The sequence below is a fragment of the Stenella coeruleoalba genome (genome assembly GCF_951394435.1).
Source record: "Stenella coeruleoalba genome assembly, chromosome: 4".
Lineage (NCBI taxonomy): Eukaryota > Metazoa > Chordata > Mammalia > Artiodactyla > Delphinidae > Stenella > Stenella coeruleoalba.
In genome coordinates, this window is record NC_137149.1 from 70714321 (window position 1) to 70733963 (window position 19643).

Here is a 19643-nt window from a genome sequence, read left to right on the forward strand (position 1 = left end):
GCCTGCAGGCCACAGCTACTGAGCCCGTGCACCACAAGTACTGAAGCCTGCATGCCTAGAGCCCATGCTCCGCAGCAAGAGAAAACACCACAATGAGAAGCCCGCGCACCGCAACGAAGAGTAGCCCCTGCTCACCACAACTAAAGAAAGCCCACACGCAGCAACGAGGACCCAACGTGGCAAAAAATAAATAAATTTACTTTTAAAAAGTATGAATATAAGCCATGATCTAATTACTGTGGAAGATGTCCAGTGACCTTTTTTTATGGGATTATAATTAGCACACAATATATTAGTTTCAGGTGTACAACACAGTGATCCAATATTTTTATACATTATGAAATGATTATCATAAAATTCTAGTTACTATCTGTCAGCAAAGTTATTACAGTATTACTAACTATATTCCTTACACTGTATGTTACTTCCCCATGTCTTATTTGCTTTATAGCTGGAAGACTGTACCTCTTAATCCTCTTCATCTATTTTATCCATCCTCCTACCCACCTCCCCTCTGGCAACCACCAGTTTGTTCTCTGTACCTATGAGTCTATTTCTGTTTTGTTTTTGTTTGTCTATTTGTTTTGCTGTGTAGATTCCACAAATAAGTTACATCATATAGTATTTGTTTTTCCCTGTCTGATTTATTTCACTTATTTTTCTCTGTCTACTTATTTCATAATACCCTCCAGGTTCATCCCTGTTGCTGCAAATGGCAAGATTTCATTCTTTTTTATGGCCAAGTAGTATTCCGTTGCACATATATACCACACCTTCTTTATCCACTCATCTATCAAAGAACACTTAAGTTGCTTGCATATCTTGGCTATTGTAAATAATGCTGCAATGAACACTGAGGGGTATATATCTTTTCGAGTTAGTGTTTTCATTCTCTTCAGATAAATATCCATAAGTTGAATTGCTGGATCATATGGTAGTTCTATTTTTAATTTTTTGAGGAACCTCCATATAGTTTTCTATACTGCACCAATTTACATTTCCACCAACAGGGCACAAGGGCTCCCTTTCCTCCACATCCTTGACAACATTTGTTGTTTCTTGTCTTTTTGGTAATAGCCAATCTAACAGGTGTGAGGTGATACCTCATTGTATACAATTTGATTTGCATTTCCCTGGTGATTAGTGGTATCAAGCATCTTTTCCTATGTCTGTTTTATGTCTTCTTTGGAAAAATATTTATTCAGATCCTCCGCCCATATTTTAATCAGGCTGTTTCTTTTTTTGATATTGAGTTGTAGGAGTTCTTTGGATACTAACCCCTTATCAAATATATCATTTGCAAATATCTTCTCCCATTCAGTGGGCTGTCTTTTTGTTTTGTTGGTTGTTTCTTTTGCTGTGCAAAGGCTTAGTTTGATGTAGTCCCATTTGTTTATTTTTGCTTTTGTTGCCCTAGCAACATATCCAAAAAGATATTACTAAGACTGATGTCAAAGAGATTACTGCCTATATGTTCTAGGAGTTTTATGGTTTCAGGTTTTACATTCAAGTCTTTAATCCATTTTGAGTTTATTTTTGAATATGGTATAAGAAAAGTAATATAAATAAATCTGCTGCATTTCTATATACTAATAACAAACCATCAGAAAGAGAAATGAAGCAAATAATCCCATTTACAACTGGAATAAATTTAACCAATGAGACGAAAGACCTACACTCTGAAAACTATAAGACAGTGAGGAAAGAAACTGAAGACAACACAAATAAATGGAAAGATATACCATGCTCATGGATTGGAAGGATCAATACCATTTAGATGTCCATACTACCCAAAGCAATCTAGAGATTCAATGTAATCCCTATTGAAATATCAATGGCATTTTTCACAGAACTAAAACAAATAATCCTAAAATTTGTATGGAACCACAAATGACCCCAAATAGCCAAAACAATTTTAAGAGAGAATAACAAAGCTGGAGGCATAACACTCTCTGATTTCAAACTATATTACAAACTTATGGTAATCAAAACTGTATGGCACTGGAATCAGTGGAACAGAATAGAGAGTCCCCAGATAAACCTATGCTCATACAGTCAATTAAGCTACAACAAAAGAGGCAAGAATATACAATGGGGGAAAAGACAGTCTCTTCAATAAATGGTGTTGGGAAAACTGGACAGCTACACGCCAAAGAATGGAACTGGGCCTTTTTCATATACCCTATCCCTAATGAAGTAAAGTGACAATGTACTTCCCTGTTCTTTGCTCTACCCATCATCATCATCTGGACCATCTATGATACGTAATGCTGCTCTTTTTTAAAACAGATGCAAATTCACTGACACTCCTCCCCTTGAATCTGAGTGGGATTTTGATTCCTTCAACTAATATAGTACAGCAGAAGGGATACTATGTAATCTCTGAGGCTAAGCCCAAAAAGGCCAAGTACCTCCTCCCTTGTTCTCTTGGACTTCTCATTCTTGGAACAGTCCTTCTTGGAACCTAGCCACCATACTGAGAGAAGCTTCTGCCAAATGCAGAAGCCACATATAGGTGTTCTCGTGCAGAATTCCTGCTGAGCCCAGCCTTCAAATCATCCCAGCCCAGAAGACAGATATATGACTGAGAAAAACTCTCAGATGATTCCAGCCCTTAATTGTCCAAGTTGCTCCCAGGTAGCAAGTTTTCCAAGAGCACAGATATTGTGGAGTAGACATTCCCACTGTGCCCTGTCCAATTCTTAGTCTACAGAATAGACGAGTGTGATAAAATGGTTGTTGTTGTGTGCCTGTAAGTTTAAGGTAGTTTGTCACACAACAGTAGATAACTGGGGCATATAATTAATATACTACATCATTCTTGACCACCTCATTCTCATTTCATTCATCTCTAATCCCTGTCAACTCTCTTCCTTCCCTTAAATGTTTCCTCATTCATTTCTTCACTCATCCATCTTTTCACCATGTTCAGTTCACAAACCAATCTGTTCACAGGAGTAGTTTCAGACATTCATATATAATCATTCATTCTGGCATTTATTGCATAGCCATGATGTATGAGGAACTATGCATGAGGCATTGAGGTGGTTACAAAAATGAGCAAGGCATGATCTTTGCGCTAGAGTGGCATAGGGAAAAGTGACTTAAAAACAAAGAGCTACAATACAAGCTGTTGAGGGCTATAAAAGTGATATGTACAAAGTGTTCTGGAACACTAATAGCCCCTAAAAATCACTAACATGTAATCACTAAAGAGGTAGCAATTACCCCTCTTCGAAGTATGGTGGACCACTTCAATGTGGATATGACATATAAAGAGAATTTTGACAGATGGCTAGAGATACACCAACACATGAATAAAAGTAGATGTTAATATTCTGGTCTGTATAATCACTTCCATGTATAATACATATGAAAATTTTCTTTCTTAAAAGTTGCTTGATTTTAATCTGAATCATAAAAAGGAAATAAAAGTTTTTAAATGGCATGTGTTCACTCTGTCATTCTGAGAATTTTTTTTTATTGGAGTATAGTTGCTTTACAATATTGTGTTACTTTATACTGTATAATAAAGTGAATCAGCTATACGTATACATATAACCCCTCTTTTTTGGATTTCCTTCTTATTTAGGTCACCACAGAGCATGGAGTAGAATTCCCTGTGCTATATAGTAGGTTCTCATTAGTTATCTATTTTATACATAGTATCAATAGTGTATATATGTCAATCCCATTCTCCCAATTCATCCCACTCCCCTTTCCCCCTTGGTATCCATACGTTTGTTCTCTACGTCCGTGTCTCTATTTCTGCTTTGTAAATAAGATCGTCTATACCATTTCTTTCAGACTCCACATATATGCGTTAATATATGATATTCGTTTTTCTCTTTCTGACTTACTTCACTCTGTATGGCAGTCTCTAAGTCCATGCATGTCTCTACAAATGACCCAATTTCATTCCTTTTTATAGCTGAGTAATATTCCATTGTATATATGTACCACATCTGTATCTATTCCTCTGTTAATGGACATTTAGGTTGCTTCCATGTCCTGCCTATTGTAAATAGTGCTGCATGAACATTGGGGTGCATGTGTCTTTTTGAATTATGGTTTTCTCAGGGTATATGCCCAGTGGTGGGATTGCTGGGTCATACGGTAGTTCTATTTTTAGTTTTTTAAGGACTCTCCATACTGTTCTCCTCAGTGGCTGCATCAATTTACATTCCCACCAACAATGCATGAGGGTTCCCTTTTCTCCACACCCTCTCCAGTATTTACTGTTTGTAGATTTTTTCATGATGGCCATTCTGACTGGTGTGAGGTGATACCTCATTGTAGTTTTGATTTGCACTTCTCTAATAATTAGTGATGTTGAGCATCTTTGAAATTCAAGCTGTTGACAAATGTGTTTGTTGGCCATCTGTATGTTCAGAAGTTTTATACTGGCTCTCCACTATGAGTTTTAATTTTGCATATTTTGTTAGTGTAGAAAAGAAGTTAAACAGAAAAGCAGTAGCCTTAGTTACAGAAGAATGACTCTTTTAACTATATATATATATTCTTCACTTTACATACGAAATGCATTCCAAGTACGTGGCTGAAATTAAAATAAATTTTAACTAGAATAATGTGCCAATATGGATTCAATTATAGAATTAAAAATACATTTGCATGGGGAAAAACGTTTATTCGATACACATGGTACAAATCTTTGGAAAGAAACAAGGCCATTCTAGGTGTTAAAAATTGAGAAATGGTTTCATGAAACTTCCAGAATTTGTCAACAGCTTGAATTCAAATCTAGTATTTTTTTTATTCTTTTTTTTTAACATGTTTATTGGGGTATAATTGCTTTACAATGGTGTGTTACTTTCTGCTTTATAACAAAGTGAATCAGTTATACGTATACATATGTTCCCATATCTCTTCCCTCTTGCGTCTCTCTCCCTCCCACCCCTCCAGGCGGTCACAAAGCACCGAGCTGATATCCCTGTGCTATGCGGCTGCTTCCCACTAGCTATCTACCTTAAGTTTGGTAGTGAACTTTCATTTCACCATCATCCTATTACTTTCAACTACCTTCTCCAAAACAAATGTTTCCCACACATAAGCATCCCCTAACCATACAAAGATTTTGACTCTAGACAGTTCTCCTTTGGGGGTGATATCCAAGCATAAACTCTTTTTTTAAATTTATTCATTTATTTATTCATTTTTGGCTGCGTTGGGTCTTTGTTGCTGTGCACGGGCTTTCTCTAGTCGCAGAGAGCGGGGGCTACTCTTCGCTGCGGTGCGCAGGCTTCTCATTGCAGTGGCTTACCTTGTTGCAGAGCACAGGCTCTAGGTGCACGGGCTTCAGTAGTTCTGGCACGCGGACTCAATAGTTGTGGCTCGTGGGCTCTAGAGCGCAGGCTCAGTAGTTGCTGCGCACGGGCTTAGTTGCCCCGCAGCACGTGGGATCTTCCCAGACCAGGGCTCAAACCCGTGTCCCCTGCATTGGCAGGCAGATTCTTAACCACTGTGCCACCAGAGAAGTCCCCCAAGCATTAAATCTTAATATCATGTTTTGCCAACAGATGATTGCATATTTCAGTGTGTCTGAAAATTCCATTTGAAAAATTATATTCTATAAAATAGATGTCCAATTTTTTCCAGTGCTGTGTGAAATTGTAAAAAATCAACTTTACGTAAATAAGAATACTGATATTTAGATAGCCACACAGAATAAATTAGTTAATATCTATGTGTGTGTATACATGTTATACAGACATATAAATATCCATTCTGTTCCACAGCAATTTCTCAAAAGCATATTTCCAAGTATTTTTCCCCCTCTGAATACTCTGTCTTAACACAAACCAAGCAAAAGAAAGTATAATATTTGGCATGATCTAGCAACTGGTACATTGCCTGAAACGCAATATGTATGCAATAAGTATTAGATGGCTTAATGATTTCCCTTTATTTAAGCCTCAATGGTATTTACTTCAGAAACCAAACCTCAAAGGTAACGGAAGCATCTACTTCAGCCCTCTCACCATATTTAGTTTCTCTTATTGTCACTGGACAGACTTGCAGGAAAAATCTTTTTCAAAAGTACATCCATCTGCATTTCAAATCAGCATGGTCTTTGTCTTTGAACCATAAATCAACAAAAAACTAACAGGATCTTCTTCTCCTCTGAAATGTTCCTGAGGATTAATTCTGCCCTATGCATGAGGTTCTTTCTTCTGACGGGGCTGGCAGCTCAGAGTTTACTCAACCCAGCGTCCCACACATCTCTGATGTTGAGAACTGACAGTGTTTCCTCCAAGCTCTCCTGTGCTATCTCTTCAATGTGACAGGTCTTTGTCCGCCACTATTCCGAATCTCTTGTTAACATGTAAAAGTGAGCCTCAGGGTATAGAAGAACCTTCTCTGCCCTTAGCTGACAATTCAACGGAAAGAAAAACTCACAAACTCTGAGACCCTATAATTTCATCTCTAAGATTAATGCACTGAAGCTGATGAGCTCTAACCTAGTCTTTAGCCCTAAAATTCTATGTAGCTCAACATTTTAGAAACCCACCTGTTCCCTATACTACTACGGTATTAAACACAGAAAATTCAACCATCTAGAAGGCAGGCCTATACCTTTGACATGTTAACTCTCAAAATTTTAATATGTTCCCTGACAGAGCTGCAAATGACATAAACAATGGTTCTTTAAACATTATACTAAAGATTCCTTTCCCTATGTCACCCTCTGTTACCTTATTTCACCAACTGCTTACGTTAGAACTTCTGGCTAAGCAGCATGATTTAGTAGAAGGAACCTGAACTTTTTTTTTTTTAATTGAAGTATAGTTGATTTACAATGTTGTGTTAGTTTCATGTGTGGAAGAAAGTGATTCAGTTATACATATACAGATTCTTTTCCATTATAGGTTATTACAAGATATTGAATATAGTTCCCTGTACTATACAGTAGGATCTTGTTGCTTATCTATTGTATACATAGTAGTTTGTATCTGCTAATCCCAAACTCCTAATTTATCCCTCCCCCACCCCCTTTCCCCTTTGGTAACCATAAGCTTGTCTTCTATGTCTGTGAGTCTCTTTTTGTTTTATAAATAAGATCACGTGTATCATATTTTAGATTCCACATATAAGTCATATCATATGATATTTGTCTTTGTCTGATTTATTTCACTTAGTATGATAATCTCTAGGTCCATCATGTTGCTTCAAATGACATTATTTCATTCTTTTTTATAGCTGAGTAATATTCCATTGTATATATGTGCCACATCTTCTTTATCCATTCATCTGTCAATGGACATTTAGGTTGCTTCCATGTCTTGGCTATTGTGAATAATGCTGCTATGAACATTGGGGTGCATGTATCTTTTCGAATTACGGTTTTCTCCAGATACATGCCCAGGAGTGGGATTGCTGCATCATATGGTAACTCTCTTTTTAGTTTTTCAAGAAACCTCCATGCCGTTTTCCATAGTGGCTTCACCAATTTACATTCCCACCAACAGTGTAGGAGGGTTCCCTTTTCTCCACACCCTCTCCAGCACTTATCGTTTGTGGACTTTTTAATGATGGCCATTATGAACAGTGTGAGGTAATATCTCATTGTAGTTTTGATTTGCATTTCCCTGATAATTAGTGATATTGAGCATCTTTTCATGTGCCTATGGGCCATCTGAATGTCTTCTCTGGAGAAATGTCTAGGTCTTCTGCCCATTTTTTGATTGGGTTGTTTGGTTTTTGTTACTGAATTGTATAAGCTGTTTGTATATTTTGGAAATTAAACCCTTGTTGGTCACATTGTTTCCAAATATTTTCTCCCAGTCCATAGGTTGTCTTTTCATTTTGTTTACAGTTTCTTTTGCTGTGCAAAAGCTTATAAGTTTGATTAGGTCTCATTTGTTTATTTTTGCTTTTATTTCTATTGCCTTGGGAGAACAACCTAAGAAAACATTTCTACGATTTATGTCAGAGAATGTTTTGCCTACAGGAATCTGAACTTTTGAGTCTGACTGACCTGGCTCTAAATCTTAGCTCTGCCATTTATTAGCTGTATAACTTCATGTAAGTTACTTAACTCCTCTGAGACTATTTCCTTACCTATAAAATGAGGATAATGATACCAACCTTAAAGGAGTATCATGAGGTGTAAATCAGAAAAATGCATGTAAAGTTTCTTAAAAACAGCAAACAGGAAAGCATAGTCAGTTGGTTTTGCCATACCTTTGTTCTGAACTGATACCCATCTACACATTCAACAACTGTTAACTGAGCATCTGCTAAGTGCCAGATATGTTATCAGGTTCTGGGACACAAAATAAAGCATAAGACACATCCAGTAAGGTGTCCACAGCCTAGGAGAAAGGACATATATGACAGAAGCTAATGATGTCATTAACCACATGATAAGTGCTACACCACAGATGTATACAAGCTTCAGTTCTGCCCAGAGGTAGGAGGTGGAAAGATAATCAGAGAAGATGATGTCTGAGCTGGGTAAAGGCTGAGTTAGTTGTCACCCAAGGAAGATAGTGGAGCAAGGGCTCAGTCTCATGAAATGCAAGGTGAGTTTGAAGAAAAACAAACAGTAAAAACAGCTTCTATTCATTTAAATATATTCTATTTCAGTAATCCTTCCTCTCCCCCATTCCCACCCAAATACGCACACATACTCTCAAAGGAGAGAATGCTATTTCCACTATCAAAAAGAAATCAAAATCCAAAATGATTCCTTTCCAGCCTTGTGTTTGTTTGTTCATTCGTTTTTCAACCAAATAAGGTTGTTTAAAATCTACTGTATACCAAGCGCTGTGACAGAGGTACAACAGTGCAAGGGAAAACACAGGCCCTGCCTTTTTGGAGCTTACACTCCAGTGGGCTTTCTCTCTAATGCCTTAAAGAGCCCTCCCCTGAAACATCCTTCTCAAATGCCACACAGAGGACAGGGGTGTACCCAGGTTATTCATATTCAGGTTATTTGATTACAGAAAATGAGAGCTGGGCACTCCAATAATTAGAAATCACTAGGTCCAAACCTCTCTACTGATAATATAAATATCAGAGTCCAAAAAAGCTGAGTTGACAAATACTACCTCTCTTTCTTTGTTCATTAATACTGTTATCAGCATCTTAATTTTTAAAAACTAACTACTCACCATAGCAATTTTTTAAGAACTCTAGGCTAAAATTATGGGTTGCTTTTTTTCTCAATGTCATTCAGAAGGTAAGGTTTCACACACACAAACACACAATCACACAGTCCTTTAACTTTTAAAACTGCACCCCCGGGCTTCCCTGGAGGTGCAGCAGTTGAGAAGAATCCGCCTGCCAACACAGCGGATATGGGTTCGAGCCCTGGCCCGGGAAGATCCCACATGCTGCAGAGCAACTAAGCCTGTGCACCACAACTACTTGAGCCTGCGCTCTAGAGCCTGCGAGTCACAACTACTGAGCCTGTGTGCCTAGAGCCCATGCTCCACAACAAGAGAAGCCACCGCAATGAGAAGTCCGCACACCGCCATGAAGAGTAGCCCCTGCTGGCTGCAACTAGAGAAAGCCCGCACACAGCAACAAAGACCCAACGTAGCCAAAAATAAGTAAATAAATTTATTTAAAAAAAAAAAAAAACCTGCACCCCCACTCAGTATTTCATTTCATTAAATGAGTTCGTACACATAAAGCACTCAGAAGAGTACGTGGCACTTAAGAGTCATGTAAGTGTTTCCTCCTAGTGTTATCATTTTAACTTATTTTTTGTAGTGTTACTATTAATCACTAAGAAATTAAAATGTGCAATAGTCCCGTAGCAAGTACCACTCTATAAATAAATAAATAAAAGCAAAGAGAATGTAACCGATTTAACAACAACAACAATAATAATACCTTTGAGACTAGAAATCTAGTGTCCTTACTCCCAGACTTCTATAGTAAAAGTCTGGCTACATTAGATAGCTGACAAGCTACATTAAAATTTTTATTTTTTTTATTGATTTATAATTTATACCGTGTGTACATCCAGTGAGAAATTGAGACACCTTACAATAAAAATACATGAACAACAGCAGCACTATTTATCATAGGTAAGACACGGAAACAACCTAAATGTCCATCAACAGATGAATGGATAAAGAAGATGTGGTACATATATACAATGGAACAGTACTCAGCCATTAGAAAAAGAATGAAATAATGCCATTTGCAGCAACATGTATGGACCTAGAGATTATCATAATAAGTGAAGTAAGTCAGAAAAAGAAAGACAAATACCATATGATATCACTTATATGTGGAATCTAAAATATGACACAAATGAACTTATCTATGAAACAGACTCACAGACATAGAGAACAGACTTGTGGTTGTCAAGGCGGAGGGGAGTGGGGGAGATGGATTGGGAGTTTGGGATTAGCAGATGCAAACTATTACATATAGAATGGATAAACAACAAAGTTCTATTGTACAGCACAGGGAACTATATCCAATATCCTGTAATAAAACGTAATGGAAAAGAATATGAAAAAGAATATATATTTATATAACTAAATCACTCTGCTGTATAGCAGAAATTAACACAACATTGTAAATCAACTACACTTCAATAAATTTTAAAAAAATACATGAACAAAATTTAACCAAGGATGTGTGAGACTTATGCACTGAAAACCAAAAAATGTTGTTGAAAGAAATTAAAGAAGACCTTTAATTCATGGATTAAAATTCATGGATTGAAATTCCTAATATTGCTGAAATTCCTAATATTGCTAAAATGACAAACTTTCCAAATGGCTCTACAGATTCAACGCAACTCTATCAAAATTCCAACTGCCTTTTTTTTTTCTTTTTTTGTACAAATGGACAAGCTGATCCTAAAACTCATACAGTAATGCTGAATAGCCAAGTTAATCTTGGGGGAAAAAAAAAAAGGTTGGAGGACTCACATTCCCAATTTCAAAACTTATTACAATATTACAGTAATCCAAACAGTGTGGTATTACATAAAGATAGATACACAGATCAACGACATAGAATTGGGAGTCCAGAGAGAAACCCATATATCTATGGTCAACTGATTTTTGATGAGCATGCCAAGACCATTCCATGAGGAAAGAGCAGTCTTTTCAATAAATGGTGCTGGGACAACTGGATATGAATGAATTTAGACCCCTACTTCACATCACAAACAAAAATGATTTCTAAATGGATCAAAGACTTAACGTAAGAACTCAATCAAAAAACTCTCAGAAGGAAACATAGCTGTAAATTTTCATAATTTTAGATTAGATAATGGTTTCTTAAACATGACACCAAGAGCACAAGCAACAAAAGAAAAATAGATAAATTGGACTTCAACTTAAAAACTTCTGTATGTCTAAGGACACTACCGAGGAAGTGGAAAGACAGTGCACAGAATGGGAGAAAATATTTGCAAATGATATACTCAATAAGAGTCTAGTATCCAGAATATATAAAGAACACTTACAACTGAACAACAACAACAAAATTTTAACAGGTAATGGACTTAAATAGGCATTTCTCCAAAGATGTACAAAAAGCTAATAAACATATGAAAAGATGCTAAGCATCACTAGTTATTAGAAAAATATAAATCAAAAGCACAATGAGGGGGCTTCCCTAGTGGCGCAGTGGTTGGGATTCTGCCTGCCGATGTAGGGGGCGCGGGTTCGCGCCCCGGTCCGGGAGGATCCCGCGTGCTGTGGAGCGGCTGGGCCCGTGGGCCATGGCTACTGGGCCTGTGCGTCCGGAGCCTGTGCTCCGCAGCGGGAGAGGCCGCAACGGTGAGAGGCCCACGTACCGGGGAAAAAAAAAAAAAAAAGCACAATGAGATCCTACTACACACACACTAGGCTATAATCAAAAAAGAAAGGAAAATAAGGATTGACAAGAATATGGAAAGACTGGAACCCTCAAATACTACTAGTGTAAAGTGGTGCAGCCACTGTGAAAAACATTTCAGCAGTTCCTCAAAAGTTAAACACAGAGTTAAGCTATGACCCAGCATTTCCACTCTTAAGTATATACCCAAGAGAACTGAAAACATATATTCACACAAAAGCTTGTATACCAATGCTCATGGTGGTATTAGTCATAAGAGCCAAAAACTGGAAATGATCCAAATGCTCATACACAGATGAATGGTGATAGTTGTATATAGATATTTACTTATTCTCTCTCTCTCTCTCTCTCTCTATATATATATATATATCTCCATACAATGCAATGTTATTCCACCATAAAAAAGAATGAAGTACTGATACGTAGTACAACATGACTGAACTTTGAAAACATTATACTAAGGAAAAGAAGCCAGGCACAAAAGGCCACATGTTGCATTGATTCCATTTATATGAAATGTCCAGAATAGGCAAATCAATAGAGAAAAAAAGTAGATTACTGTTTGGATAGGATGAAGGAAGAATGGGGGTGGGCAGGGGAGAGAGTATAGGGTTCTTTTTTGGGTGATATAAATCTTCTGGAATTAGATAGTGGTGGTGGTTATACAACATTGTAAATATACTGATACTAAACCCCACAGTATCGTGCTCTTTAAAATGGTTCAAATGGTGGTTTTTATGTTACCTGAATTTATTCTCAATAAAAGAAATTTAAGAGAAAATACAGTCACAACATGTAAACAACATACAGATGAGAATTAAAAGCAAAAGGAGAAATTAGAAACCAAAAGGAAGGAATAAAACAGAGTGGAACCAAAGCTTATGTGGAGGTTGGCTCTCACATCAGCATGTACAGCAGAAACTGAATATAATCAAAATTGGCCTTGAACATTCCACAGAAGAAATGGCCATACTATCTCTGGATAAGTCCAACATAGCATCAGCAAAAATGTCCACTAGCACTGGAAGTTATATTAGTTAGCTTTTGATGAGAATGACCATCACCAAAAAACCCCACTCCATAACTACTAGCATAAGAACAATAAAAATGTATTATTGCTTCTGATTCTGTTGGGTGTGCAATTCGGGCCTGCATGTCTAGGACGGCCTCACTCACATTTCAAGCACTTGCAGGCTATCAGCCAGGACACCTCACTTGCCTTCCATGTGGTCTCTTCAACAGGACAACCTGGATTTATACATGTAGTTCTCAAGGTTCCAAGAGCAGTAAGAGAGACCAAGCCCCAATACACAACACATTTCACGTCTCTGAATGATTTACCTTTGTTATTATCTCATTGGCCAAAGCAAGTCACATGGCCAAGCCCAGATTCAGAATTGGAGGTGATTCTTCAAGGTGGAGTGCGTACGGGGAAAGGAATTATGGAGGACTTTTTGCAAACAATCTAACAATCTAGCAGAGAGAAAAACAGATTTTTGGTTATTTGATTTAGTATCAGATAAAGTATCAATAGTTGGTTTGGACTCAAGGGACAGTTTGTGTGAAAAACTTATCTTTGACCACTAAAATCACACTTGGCACTATGAGATGCTCATGGAAAAACCTTGGCAGACTAAGACAAGGGAGCGGGAGGTTCCTGCATCTCCCAGTGCACACACCCTCTGGGGCATATGTTCCCAGAGTAAAATGGTAAATAGAAGCACGGACACTCTTTAAATTGTTGTTTCTCTAAAAATAGCGCTACCATATGATTCAGCAATTCCACTCCTGGGCATATATCTGGAGAAATCTTAATTCGAAAAGACACATGCACCCCAATGCTCACTGCAGCACTATTTACAATAGCCAAGACACAGAAGCAACCTAAATGTCCATCGACAGAGGATTGGATAAAGAAGATATGGTAAGGGGCTTCCCTGGTGGCGCAGTAATTAAGAATCCATGTGCCAATGCAGGGGACACGGGTTTGAGCCCTGGTCTGGGAAGATCCCACATGACGCAGAGCAACTGAGCCCGTGCGCCGCAACTACTGAGCCTGCTCTCTAGAGCCTGTGAGCCACAACTTCTGAGCCCGTGTGTCACAACTACTGAAGCCCACGCGCCTAGGGCCCGTGCTCCGCAACAAGAGAAGCCACCGCAATGAGAAGACCACGCACCGCAAGGAAGAGTAGCCCCCGCTCGCCACAACTAGAGAAAGCCCGCACGCAGCAACAAAGACCCAATGCAGCCAAAAATAAATTAATTAATTAAATGAATAAATTTATTTTAAAAAACAGAAGACGTGGTACATATATACAATGGAATAGTACTCAGCCATTAAAAAAAGAAAAATAATGCCATTTGCAGCAACATGGATGGACATAGAGATTATCATACTAAGTGAAGTAAGTCAGAAGAAGAAAGACAAATACCATATGATATCACTTATATGCAGAATCTAAAATATGACACAAATGAACTTATCTATGAAACAGAAACAGACTCACAGACTTTGAAAACAAACTTATGGTTACCAGGGGCTTCCCTGGTGGCGCAGTGGTTGAGAGTCCGCCTGCCGATGCAGGGGACATGGGTTCGTGCCCCGGTCCAGGAAGATCCTACATGCCGTGGAGCAGCTAGGCCCGTGAGCCATGGCCGCTGAGCCTGCGTGTCCGGAGCCTGTGCTCCGCAATGCGAGAGGCCACAACACTGAGAGGCCCGCGTACCGCAAAAAAAAAACACAAAACTTATAGTTACCAAGGGGAAAGGTGGGGGGGTAGATAAATTAGGAGGTTGGGATTAACACATACACACTACTATATATAAAACATGATCAACAAGGACCTATAGCACAGGGAACTCTACTCAATATTCTGTAATAACCTATATGGGAAAAGAATATGAAAAGAATGGATATATGTATATGTATAACTGAATCACTCTGCTGTACACCTGAAACTAGCACAACATTGTAAATCAACTATACTCCAAAATAAAACAATAATTAAATTTTAAAAAGTGGTCCAAGCTTTTAAAACAATGTTGTTTCTTTCTCTCTTTTCTTTAACTCATAGAGTTTAATTCCCCTAAGTTGAACGCACAGATGCTACAATGCTACTACACACTGATAATCAGAGCATTAAATTTTGAGCTTCTCAAAATCCAAGGAACAAAGGATAACATAATGCTTCACAGAATAATAATTTTTTATCATAAGATACACACCAGTTGATCAAAAGAAAAACTTTCCCTGTCATTAAATTCTAAGGACAAACTAGTTTATAGGATCATAAAGGACAATGAAAGATGTTACATGATACATCTTCAACAGAAATTTGGGCAGAAATTATAAAAACATTCCTCACCTGGCTATTTCTTATATTAACACTTGATAACAGCTTAGTAAATAAAGCCTGATAAAAGCATTTCTCTCTGGGCTGAGCTAGACAGGTTTTCTTGTTAACTCAAGAAACAAGAGTACAGTACAGAATTAGGTAAATAGGTATGATCCTTGGGCTACATCTGCTAAACACTATCTTCTATTTTTTTCCCCCAAATCAAAAGAGCTTTTATTGCATCTTTAAAATATCACAAACGAGGGGCTTCCCTGGTGGCACAGTGGCTGGGAGTCCGCCTGCCGATGCAGGGGACGCGGGTTCGTGCCCCGGTCCAGGAGGATCCCACGTGCCGCGGAGCAGCTGGGCCCGTGAGCCATGGCCGCTGAGCCTGCGCGTCTGGAGCCTGTGCTCCGCGGCAGGAGGGGCCACAGCAGTGAGAGGCCCACGTACCGCAGGAAAAAAATATATATATATATCACAAACGAGTCCGAAAATCATTTGGCATCTTGCTGTTTCTATAGCCTGACCACTCAGATCTTATTCATCAGCCTGCTGAACTGTTCCTTTTTCAGAAACATAGATACCATCCAAAAATTTTCTGATATTCTTGTTTTTAACTGTTTTGCCTTGCTGAATCAAAGCAGCTGAATTTGACACAAGTTCAATGTCGTTTCCTTCAATAATCAACTCATCTTTCTGGGCTTGAGATACTGAGCAAGCAACGCTGGGCTTCATCCAAACCCTGCAGATGTATTTTTCACCCAAAAAATTTTGGATTTCAACAAGAGAACCATTCTCCTGAATAACAACATCGATGGGGAAGTGAGGAAGCACAGACCTCATCCAGTAACAGAAGCCCAGTGTAACACCGTTGATCATGTTCTGTACGTGACTACACGTCGTGCGAACAGTCGCCAGTTCCATTCTATTTCCCCACCATTTGTCAACCTGGAGCCTCTTCTTTTTCTTTCCAAGGAGACTGAGTTCTACACTAATGTGATTGAAGTTCCTCCACAGGGTGTCTCTAGGGCCCTTCACAAACTGTGCATCCCTTCAAAGTAATGACATTTCATGGAATGTCAACAGTCTGATGGCTGCGAATGGTCTTCATTCTCGCAGTAGATGCGGCAAAGAGTGTTAAACACTATCTTAAGTTCATTTTCAACAAAAGTTGAATGAAATTCAGTTTAAGACTTACTCTCCAATACGTGACAGAAATGTGAATATTACATTAATGATAAAATAATATATTTGTTGTAAAAATGTTTGAAGGCTAATAGGTACCACCTTTCTGACAGGCCAAGTATTTTCAGATATACCCTCCTGAAAGACCTAATGTAACAAAAAACAGCAACAGTTCCAAAGATCTACAGCTTCACATTAGAAACATTTAAATTTTGAGATTCTGACTTCATCTGATTTACGTCTTGCTTCTTGACTTCATGAAAGTTCTGCTAACTTTGAATTAACAGTCCTCAGACTGCTATATATAAGAATTACTAAGACCCTAGCAGATGTCCTTTTCAGTATTATTTCCACCAAATCAGAATGCTGTAAAAGGCAGAGTGGCGACAGATGTGGCTCTCAATTCACAATATGAATTGGATGAGTAGACACCAATAATTTAAACGAGTGAAATAGCAAAGCAGATTCAAAGCAAGTGGACAAAAAATCTTCCAAGGCTGTAAAGGCACTCTATGACAGGGTACTGCGTTTCTTCACACCGCCATCCTCATCCACCACACACAAAGCACAGACCCCAGGAAGGCTGATGAAAACAGTTGCTTCAATACCACCAAATGTACACTTGAACTTAAACAAAATACATTTAAAATTACCATTTATTAAATCTAGTTGCTTTACATTATACTTTCAAATTGAAGTAACAGTGGCTTAAAAAGCATAAAGGGCAAAACTTCTACCTCTCAGCTGGAATTCCAGAACACGTGCCTGATCTAGGATCTACTGAATTGATCAAAACATCAAGTCATACTGGTATAGGAACCCGGATGAGGAAGTGGCACGTTCATTCACATTCCCTTCTTAGCTCTGCCCAGGGCCTGCCAAACTTGCTACCCATGTCAAAATCTAAGAAACTGAATTTATCAGCTTTTCTATCATTATAAGAAAAATTGAACACCACCAACAGAAAGAGAGTGGTTCCAAAGAGGTCTCTCCTCTACAACAGAAGCTGAATGAGCCCAATACAGAGGCATTCAGTCTGCCCAGTGTCACAACAGAATTCATATTCTTCCCTACCCTGGAGATGGCTGAAACTGTTCCAGTGGTAAATATACCTCTTCATTCCAAAATGAGAAATAAAACACAGCACCCAAGTACCCCTGAAGAAGGTAACGCACTGACTAAGTTTATTCTAAATTCTCAATCCCATCCTCTCTTGCCATTTCAAACATTTCTGGTCTACAGTTTCCCCCTCTTCGGTGCACCTGTTCCTTCTCTACTAGATCATCCCCTTTGGTACAGCAGTGTCACTTACGTTCCCAAACATAAATCTTTGCCATGACCCACATTCACCTCCAGCTACCATATCACTTCTGAGTCCCTTTACAGCAAAAGCTCTTGAAAGACAGGATTAGGGTTGCTGTCCCTGCTTCTCAATTCATGTGCTTTCCTCAAACTGCTCCAGTTGGGCTTCTGTCTCCATCATTCTACTAAGACTGCGTTTGTCAAAGTCACCAAGAACAGCCTTGTTGCCAGACCCAATGGTCACTTCCCAGTTCTTGTCTCTCCCAACAGTGTTAAACACAGCTGACCATTCTCTCCTTGAAATGCTTAGATTCTCTTGGTTCTCTGGGACACCAGAGTTTCCTGGATTTTTCTCCAGTCTTAGAGTCTGCACCTTCTCGGTCTCCTTTGCCGGTTTCTATTTTCCTGCTTTACTTCTAAACACTGGTGCGCACCAGGGCTCTATCCTGGGCTTGCTTTGCCTCTTCATCTATACCTCCTCCTCAGGGGCTGCCTCATCCTGTTGGATGGCTTGAAATACCATCTATAGGTTGATAACACTGAAAGCTACATCTTTAGCCCTGTCCCCAAGAACCTCAGATTTATATATTCAACTGCAAACCTGACATCTTTATTGGACTATCTAACAAGTATCTCAAACATAACATGGCCAAAACAGAGTGCTAGATAGTCCTCTAAAATTTGTTCTTTACCTAGTCTTTGCTATCTGAGTAAATGGCCTCACCATCTGCCCAGCTGCCCAGCCAAAAATCTAAGGGTTATCTTTGATTCATTCCTCTCTCTCATACCTCAATTCTAATCTATCAGCATGGTCTTCAGACTGTACCTCCAAAATATTCTAAACTTGAATATTCAAGTCTCTACTTCGCTTCTCTCCCATTAATGCAGTAGATTGGTTGCACTAATGGCCCTGATTTTTCACGCCTCTCTGCATCTTTTCACACCTCTCTGTAGCCTTGCTCTTTGGCAATGCCCTCCTATACTAACTGTGGATGTACTCTTGCAACTTGCCTTGACCAATGGGACAGTAGCAAATTTGACACAAGCTAAGGATTAAAACGCTGCTTACTCATTTCTACTTCCTTTTTGCTTCTTTGTGATCACCATGAGACTATGACTGGGCCAGCCTGAGAATAAGCCCAGGCTAGCCTACTAGAGGGATGTAACATAAACACACAGAGGAGAGCAAAGCTGTCCCAGCCATCTCGGCCGAGGCCATCCTAGACGGCTGACAGCCAGCTGGTCCTGCCAAACACATCAGGAAAACCAGGCAATATGGCAGAGCTACTACCTGACCGACAGCTGATCACAGACATGGGGAGGCTCAGTCAAGATCAGCTGAGCCTGGCCCAGAACGGCAGGACTACCCAACCATCCCACTGACTCGAGCAAAAATAAATCCTTATTCCTCTATGCCACTAAGTTTATGGGGATGTTTGTTGCATGGCATTACTGTGGCAATAACTGATACAGCCACCATCATCCCTTGTCAGGACTACTGTAGCATCCTCCTACTAGGTCTCACTATTTCCTTCCTTACCTTCTTATAATCCTTTCTCCATTCATCAGTCAACACAAACTTTTAAAAACATAAATCAGCTTATGTCCTCAGTCCTACTTAAACCCCCTAATGGCCTCCCTGCACTCAGACTAAACATCTCTTAACTTAGTACATCACCTACTTGTCCAACCTCATCTAGTACCACTCCCTCCCTGACCCACTATGCATCCACACCAGCCTTCTTCCTGTCCTTCACGCACAGCAAACTCACAGCATGGGGAGGCCTTTGCAAATCATGTTCCCTCTACCTAGAAAATCACTCCACCTGTTCCCTCTTGCTCACTCTCTAACCAATAACTTCTTAAAACTCATATTTCAGCCTAAATGTCACAAAAAGGTCTTCCCTTGACCACACAAGCTAAAATAGATAACCAGTCACTCTGGTTAAATTAAAACAGGGATTTTAATTTTCTGCATGATACTTA

The 19643-nt window shown here is 39.0% G+C and overlaps 1 protein-coding gene and 1 pseudogene across 2 annotated transcripts in view; both read right to left on the reverse strand.

Annotated features, from left to right (window-relative positions):
- TEC (tec protein tyrosine kinase) overlaps positions 1-19643 on the reverse strand; it is a 142487-nt gene that overhangs the window by 104439 nt on the left and 18405 nt on the right. The window lies entirely within an intron of this gene.
- LOC307185817 (large ribosomal subunit protein uL6-like) lies at positions 15516-16281 on the reverse strand (annotated as a pseudogene). The gene has a single exon. The product of its transcript is annotated as a large ribosomal subunit protein uL6-like (transcript).